Consider the following 9,511-nt stretch of genomic DNA (forward strand, 5'->3'; position numbering starts at 1 on the left):
CAAGGCTTTGAGTCCCATATCTATCGAGGGTCAAAAGAACTCAGTTGGGTGTTAGAAGGGTTGTAGCAGGACAGGAAGAGTGACCCAACGCATTGGACTTAGTTTTAGACCTGGAGTTCATAGGACTCGGCGAGTGCTAGAACAGACTCGGCGGGTCCAAGGCAATCTCCCAACCCTTGAAGATGAACTCGACGAGTTGTTCATACAACTCGACGAGTCAAGGTCAGGACGTATTCATAGGATGACGATGGACTCGACGAGTGTTCATACGGCTCGGCGAGTCGGATAAAGGTTCATCCGAGGTTGTGTTAGAAGGAGAACTCGTCGAGTCGATGCTAAACTCGACGAGTAGGGACGTGGATGAGGACGATTGAAGAGATAGGGACTCGACGAGTTGACGGCCTAAGTCGGCGAGTCGGGTCAACTGGAAGTTGACTTTGAATTTGACTTGGTCTTGGGTAGGGGTAAAATAGTCATTTTACCCTAAGAGTAGATATCAGATTCTGACTGAGTGTTTTGTGGGAATTATAGCCGGAGGATTTCCGGGGCAGCAACAGTCAGAGACTTCCCGAGCAGCTTTCTAACAGTCAGTCTTACGAGGTGAGTTTCCTTCCAGTAGGAACGGGTCTAAGGCACCAAGGCCGACCCGTATAGATGATACGTTAGTATTGGAGTGTGGGCAGAGCCCGTATCTCATAGTTGAGTTTGATTATGATATATGCTTGTATGATAGAATTGTTTATACTCGTTGTCTGTGTGATACTTGTATGCTATGGTTTAGTAGCTGAGTGTGGGCGAGGCCCGTATCTCAAAGACAGTGGAGTGTGGGCGAGGCCCGTATCTCCCAGCTAGCGGAGTGTGGGCGAGGCCCGTATCTCCATGAGTGTGGGCGAGGCCCGTATCTCCTAGATGTTCATTATATGTGCATGGTATGTGGTATTATGGGGGAACTCACTAAGCTTCGTGCTTATAGTTTACAGTTTTGGTTTCAGGTACCTCCTCAGCGAAAGGGAAAGAGCTGGCGCGGTAGCGGCACATCAAACACACAAGCATTGATCTTCCGCACTTGAGATATTCTGGGATTGTACTCTGATATGTTACTATTATATGTTCTGGGTTTTCAAACATGATGCATTGGTTCACAAAATGATATATTGTTACGCAGTTTTCTTATGAATGTTTTTATAATCCGTTAATTAAAATGAAATTTTTGGACTCGAAATTTGGGATGTTACAAGTTGGTATCAAAGCCCTGGTTTGAGGGATTCGGACGCACCTTCGGGAGTGTCTGGACTCAAATCGAGGGACTAAAAGATTTTTACAAAAGAAAATGATTTTTCTAAAAGTTAAGATAAAGAGTTTTGGAAAAAGAACAAAGTGTGTGATGTGTGCGACCGGCCGAGCTCAAGTAAGTATTCCCCAAAGTACCCATACAAGTTTATGTTATGTTAGCGTTTACAGTAGAACAGCATGCTAGAATAGGACTAAGGATCTAGGAGGATGCCTTATGTGCCTGCTATATGTGTTTCAGCTTTATGAGAATTGCATGCTAGTATTGAGTAGACAGTAGTAGGATAGCATGTTTAGGTTATGCCTGATAGTATGGGCTTAGCATTGTATGCTAGTACAGTTTCTCGTTATGAGAATAGAATTGCTTGAGTAGTTCCTGTGTCCGAATGTTGCTTGCTTTGTGCTTTGTAGGAATCTGAGTGATGGGAGTTAGCCATTAGGTGAATACGTCACGTCACATGTGATCAGGGTTGAATAATCTCAGAGTGCTGGATTTGGCCCTATTGCGCAGCTCTTGTTTGAGTCTAACCGTTGTAGGGACGAGTCTTTTACTCGAAGGATTATCTGAGCCTCGTCACATGTGATGGTATTCAGGTGATGGCTAATTGGCATTACAAGGAGGCCTTCAGCAGCTGAGGACTGGATTGGTTTGGGTCGAAGATTTCCCTGGGGTAAGCCTGGGATGAGAGTAGCAGAGAGCAGTAGCAGTAAAAGGGACTTGGTGGAGTTAAGGCAGTTCTTGAGGAAAGTACGGATAGATGTGGAAGGTAGTATGGGCCCATACTACTGAAAGCAGAGGATCCGTACTCGAATCAAGGAAGGCCGAGACGAGACCAGGGAGCTTGTGGTAGAAATGATCCCTCTAGGTGTATCAGTATCACTGACAATTGTCGTTATGTATTGCAGAATGGTGGTACTACGTTCGAGGCCAGCAGTAGGCAGTTCAGGAGAGGGGTCGGGTTCGGGATCAGGTACCGAGCCAGTAGACGAGAGACTACGCGAGTTCATAGCGTCAGAGGTCACCAGAGGCATCCTTGATGCGACCCCGATTATCTTTGGGTCGGTAAAGGAGGGGACCGTGGAGTTGATGGAGGAACGCCTCCGGGCGTTCAGGAGTGACATGGCCAATACCCAGTCAGGATCACGCACACTGTCCTTTAAGGACTTCAGGGGCAGTGGTGCGCCGGACTTTCATGGGGCAAAGGACCCCATTGCTGCTAGACGATGGATCGCAGACATTGAGTCTGCGCAGTTGACTAGCTTCTGCCCCAAGGGGTCGAAGGTACGATTCGCGGCGAGATGTTTGAGAGACAGAGCCAGAGATTGGTAGGAGTCGGTCGGCGACTCCCTGGGAGCCTCAGCTATTGAGGTTATGACATGGCCGGACTTCGTGACCAAATTACGGGTGGAGTTCGCACCCGCTGTGGAGCTCCAGCGGCTAGCCCGGGAGTTTCTCGATATGAGGCAGACGACTGAGTCCATGGCGGAGATCACCGACAAGTTTCGAGAGAGGGCTTTATTGGTGCCTCAGTATGCGGGAGATGAGGATATGAGGAGGACCCGCTACCACGACATGCTGCAGGCCGACATTCGTGAGCATGTCAGCTTCTCCGCTTGTCCCACCCTGGATTCTATGATTGCCAGGGCGAGGGAGAGAGAGATTGATCTAGAGCACATTGGTAAGAGGAAATGTGAGGAGGGATTGATGACTGGGGCTTCGGGGAAGAAGCCCAAGGGGATAGATGGGAGGCCGAAAGGCCAGCCAGGACAGGGCCGCTGCAAGAAATGCGGCAGGTCTCATGAGGGGGCGTGCAGGATGGGATCGTCTGGCTGCTACAAGTGCGGCAAGACGGGACATTTCAGCAGGGATTGTACCGCCCCTACACCCACTATTCAGACATCTGAGTTGTTGTGTTTCCACTGCAACCAGAGGGGCCACAAGAAGGCCAGTTGCCCCAGTTGACAGCAGCAGCAGCGCCAGTGAAGGCGCCAGCTCCAGCGACCCTGCGGATTACGGATGGCTGGCAGGGCAAGGCAGAGGCTCCATGTAACACCCAAATTTTCAAAACAATTTTTCACTTTTTAAAACCATATAAACTCATCCACAATTGCTTTAAAAAACAATGTATCAATTTTATCTCACTACAAATCCCAAGATCAAATCATAATAAACTCTGCGGGTGTGTGTACAGATCATGCCGGCGCTTCCCGCGATCACCACTGGTACCTGAAACACATAACACATAACACCGTAAGCATTAAGCTTAGTGAGTTCCCCAAAATACCACTCTAACACATATTAGCCACTCGAGGCTATGACTCTGCTGACCCTCTGGTCAGTGTGTCTCAGTGGGACCCTCCAGTCCCAACTCTCTGTGGGCTCTCTAGCCCTAACTCTATGGACCCAAAGGTCCTAACTCTAATAACTCTGGATCATGCATACCACATATCACAATAAATCTCAACACATAAATAGCATACAAATACACTGGCACATAACTATAAAACATAACACACATTAGCCACTCGAGGCTATAACTCTGTGGGCCCTTGGGCCCTAACTCTGTGGACCCTCTGGTCCTAGCTCTTTGGACCTTCCGGTCCTAACTCTGGTATACACACAGCATAAATCACATAGAAATAATGTCGTGCCACGAATCACATAGATAACATACAATAGCTCTGTCACATAACTCTGTTACCACTCTAGGTAAAGTATAGTGAGAAGACTCACCTCGGATGTCTCGGATAATATCCCGCTCGCGTATACACTGATCTAGCCTCTGCCTAAACACATAACATAATCACCTCAATCAATAACGGCTCTCTAGGCTAGACTAGACTCTCACATGTTCTCTAAGAAGGCTAAAAGGCTATTTTACCCTTCAAACAGTCCACAAGTCCCATTGTTGACCAAACCCTAAAAGTCAACAAAAGTCAACGGTCAACCCTTGACCAGACTCGCCGAGTACACAAATGTGACTCGGCGAGTTCAGTCGTGAACTCGAGTCCTCTATCCCCCCTCTGACTCACTGAGTCATTCCCCTAACTCGGCAAGTTACTCACTGAGTGAATTATGGGAAACCCTAACCCTACTCGCCGATTTTGCTCTTGGTACTCAGCGAGTTCACGCCATGCTCGAGCTCAAATGAGCTCCTGAGGTCAGATCCGCTCCTCTAACTCATAGATCTGGCCTCCTTAAGCAATATAAACACGTAAAGTTTGGATCTTGATGTCCATGCAAGAACCCAATGGCTTTATTTGAAGAAATGGCCTCAATATGCCACCTTAAGCTCATAACTCTCCATGACACCCATAAAGATCAAGAAGTTAAGGTCTCTGGACCTCTTGGGATCCAGATTCGAAGCCCCAACACAAGAAGGGACCAATTGCTTCACAAATCATACTCAAAAGGGGCTAGAAACCCCAACTCTCAAAGCTTACACCAAAAATGAAAAGGGGATCGAATGTTTACCTCAAGATGAAGTCCCTAAGCTCTGAAATCCACAGATTAGCACCCTCTTCAGTTTCCTCTTGCCTTGGTCACCTTCTTCTTGCAAAATCACCCACTCAAGGATAAAAAATGGCTCCATTTCTCTCTCAAAATGTTCACACACTCTGGGGTTTCTCTCTATCAACTGGTAGCCGCCATTGAAGGCCATAAGGGCCTTTAAATAGGTCCCAAACCCAAGAAATTAGGGTTTCATTAAACAGCGTGGACTCGCCGAGTCCACGTATGGACTCGCCGAGTCCGGTCATTAACCCGGATGGAAATTCGCGACTCTACTCGGCGAGTCTAAGCGTCAACTCGCCGAGTCTCTCCCAAAATCTCTAAAAATAAATGAATACTTAATGTATCTGGAAAAATCCAGATGTTACAATTCTCCCCCACTAGAATCAGACTTCGCCCTCGAAGTCTCTTTCCATAAATAACTCTGGATACTGCTCGCGCATCTCTAACTCCGGCTCCCAAGTCATCTCGGAACCCTTCTGATGTTGCCTCTGGACCTGAACCAATGGCACCTCCTTGTTTCTCAATGTCTTGATCCTGCTATCCCGAATCGCGATCGGCCTCTCAACATAGTTCAGACTCGCATCCACCTGAATGTCCTCTAATGGAACCACTGCTGACTCATCAGCGATACACTTCCTCAACTGAGACACGCGGAAGGTATCATGAATTCGACTCAACTCCGCAGGTAGCTCCAAACGGTAGGCTACCTTGCCCACCCTGGCGGTCACCCTCAAAGGACCAATACACCGAGGCCCCAAATTACCTCTCTTCCTGATACGGATCACTCCTTTCCAAGGAGATACTTTCAGGAGCACTAGATCTCCGACCTGATACTCGAGCTCGGATCGTCACCTATCCGCATAACTCTTCTGGCGACTCTGAGTAGTTCAACAACCTTTGTCTGGCCCGCTGAATCTGCTCAGTCTTCTGAAGTACTATCTCTGTATTACCCATCACACGCTGCCCGACCTCACCCCAACAAATGGGAGTCCGGCACCTCCTCCCATACAACAGCTCAAAAGGGTGGCATACTGATGCTCAAATGATGGCTGTTGTTATAGGAAAACTCAACCAAGGGTAAATACGTGTCCCAACTTCCTCCGAAGTCCAATACACATGCCCGAAACATGTCCTCGAGCGTCCGAATCGTCCGCCCGCTCTGCCCGTCTGTCTGTGGGTGGTAGGCGGTACTGAAATGCAACCTCGTACCCAACTGGAGATCGACTCAACCCCGACCTCTATCATCTGATACTCATCGTTGGACCCTTCGGCCCGGTCTATATCGTTGGACCCTTCGGTCCGGTCTGTACAACACATCACCAGGACTCAACTCAACTCAAGAGTTTGGTCCGCCCGTAGTTGGAATCGCTCGTTCCAATGACTCATTCAACTCATAGCTTGGGGACCCGCAGCCCATGCGTACTTTACTTATCCAATCCCTTCGAATTGGATGTCCACACTTACTCAGAATGTAATGATTCCCAATCATTAAGGAGACCCCGGTCTCACCCCTGGTCCGACCACCAGGCTCCCAAAACTCATGCGTAGGGCTTTTCAAGCCTAAAACCCTCCTGTGTCATGCTCAGATCAAGAAGGCTTCCTCATAACAACCTCTCGCTAATTAGTACGTATTACGGCTCCCCATAACATCACCACAACCTCCTACTGACTAGTGAGTACTACGGCTCCCCATAGTATCACAACAACCTCTCTCTGACTAGTGAGTACTACGGCTCCCCATAGTATCACAACAACCTCTCTCTGACTAGTGAGTACTACGGCTCCCCATAGTATCACAACAACCTCTCTCTGACTAGTGAGTACTACGGCTCCCCATAGTATCACAACAACCTCTCTCTGACTAGTGAGTACTACGGCTCCCCATAGTATCACAACAACCTCTCTCTGACTAGTGAGTACTACGGCTCCCCATAGTATCACAACAACCTCTCTCTGACTAGTGAGTACTACGGCTCCCCATAGTATCACAACAACCTTCCCTAGTAGCTCCTGAAGCTGCGAGGATAACTACTGCGTCTCTGGCGGCGCAAGGCGATAAGGCGCCTTGGCGATAGGCGCTGCCCCCGGAACCAACTCGATGCGAAACTCTACTTGCCTCTCGGGAGGCACACCCGACAACTCCTCGGGAAAAACATCCAGGGACTCTCGCACTATCGGAACGTCATCCATCGAACTTGGCCTCCCAGCGGCCTCTCGTGTGTCCATCACATAGGACACATACCCGCTGCAGCCTTGCTGAAAACTCTGTCTCGCTCTGGCGGTTGAACAAAACGCCGACCCACATCGGTTACCCTCGTTGTACACCGTAAGTACTCCCCCACTGGGGTCTCGTATCGTCACCAACTGTCGCTCGCAGTCTATGACAGCCCCAAATCGGCTTAACCCAACCATGCCCACTATGACACACATGTCCCCCATCGATATCGGGACCAGATCTATCGGGGACTCAACACCGAAGATCTCGAGTACACATCCTCGACTCACATTCATAACATACTCCGCTCGCTCGTCCGCTATGGAAACTCGTAGAGGTCGACTCAACGCCTCTCGTCGGCTACTGATGTGCCGACCAAACGTTATTGACACAAATGATCGACTCGCTCCGGAGTCAATTATCACCAAAACAGGTACGGAACCCACAAAAAGTACCAGCCACAACATCGGGCGATGCGCGGAACTCCTTCGCTGTCAACTGTAAAGCTCTCCCGCGAGCCTTCGGTGCCTCGACCTTCACTGGCCGAACCTCGGTAACTCTAGCAGCAGGTGCGGATTCCTCAATTCAAATACTCGGTTCTTCCCCGCTTAGGGTTCGAACCACCACCAATTGGTGCACCAACACTCTATCCCTCATGCTGTCTCCACAAGTAACATCGCACCTAATTCCGCAAGGTGCTATGCAACGCTTGATGATTTCTCTGACAAGGATCAAACAACTCCAGATACCAAGGTCTCGTATGCAACCTTCAGAACTTACCATCGTGACTACCTCTAGTCATTCAGGACCTCACACTATACTCTCACCGGACCTCCCAACTATCCCGTGTTAACACTAACTCTGGATCTGGAAATAATGAACCATCATACTCCTCATCCTTGACTCCTTGCCCAACGTTCCAACATGCTCCTTATCATAAGAGCCGAAACCACATTTCCACCCCTTATACCTCTCAGAAATAATAGGAGTCACTGCCCTGATGTACCCTTCTTGATCGCCCAATACCACACCTAACACCTGCCCTATTATACTCAATTAGGGTGCATCTTGATCCTTGACCATTTCAGTCTCCACTGTCAACCTGCTCAAACTATATCACTCCCTCGCGGCAGACCTACTGCCGGATACTCTGATTGAAAAGTCACCATCAGTGCGATCCCACAGGGTTCACTCCAACTCAGAAGCCGAAATCTCAACACCTCTTACGCCTCCCACAAGAAACGGAAATAGCACCACTCGGGTCACGGAAAGTGACATATCTACCATCGGCCGGCTCTCCAGCTCAGACCGTATCCCTCCATAACGCACCGTCCCTACTCTACTCTGATTCTTGCGACTCGAATGGCATATCACAAACAATCCCTTGGAGCTAACTCGGTTTCCCTATCATGGGATGCTCCACTAAAACTCGTTCTTCATGGCCTTCTGGGCCCATACTCCTTCACATCCGACCTTGGTCTAGATAATCGCTGCGGAATAACCGGCAAAACCAGAAGCACTCACCGCCACATTTCATGGTACTCGAACCATGTCCTCTCTTCTCAACCCGCCTCAAATCATGGTACTCGAACCACAAAATCACCCCTCGATCTGCCACCAATCATGGTACTCGAACCATGACATCACCTCTTGATCTGCTACCAATCATGGTACCCGAACCATGACATCACTTCTCGACCTGTCACCAATCATGGTACTCGAACCATGACATCACCTCTCGATCTGCTACTAATCATGGTACTCCAACCATGACATCACCTCTCGATCTGTCACCAATCATGGTACTCGAACCATGACATCACCTCTCGGTCTGCTACTAATCATGGTACTCGAACCATGACATCACCTCTCATTTTGCCACCAATCATGGTACTCGAACCATGACATCACCTCTCGATCTGCTACTAATCATGGTACTCCAACCATGACATCACCTCTCGATCCGCTACTCACAATCCTCCGGATCGCCACGGTCATTTCGTCAAAATCATACTGCGAATCTCTTCATCGCTAATACTGCTGCCCTCCGGCGTGTGCAGTGTTCCAACCATGATGTCTCTGAAACACAATATGAAGATACTAGAGACTCGATCGAGTATACTCGCACTCGATAACTCAACCCTACTTATTCCTGAGTACCCAATGGATTCTTACTTAGGGTGCGCGCTGCTCCGGTGTCTTCAGTAGTACGGGCCCTATACTACCGTCCACACCGCATCAGTATTCACTCTAAGTCCTCCTCCTTGGATCCCAAGTCCCAAGTACTCTACTCTCTTTAACCATATGCTACTCATTAGCAGCTCTCTCATAACTCCTCGCTGCTATCTAAACACTCTCAAGTATCCCTAGCAGCAAAACTCCTAGACTAAGGCATCACATATCAGGCCACTCTAGTCCTAATAAGAATACCTAGTCTACTCTAGCATGCATAGCATAACTCATCGCATATCATAACATAATATATCTCATAA

Source organism: Lactuca virosa, chromosome 9 (genome assembly GCF_052849685.1).
Source record: "Lactuca virosa cultivar CGN04683 chromosome 9, Lactuca_virosa_CGN04683_v6, whole genome shotgun sequence".
In the NCBI taxonomy this organism is placed as follows: Eukaryota; Viridiplantae; Streptophyta; class Magnoliopsida; order Asterales; family Asteraceae; genus Lactuca; species Lactuca virosa.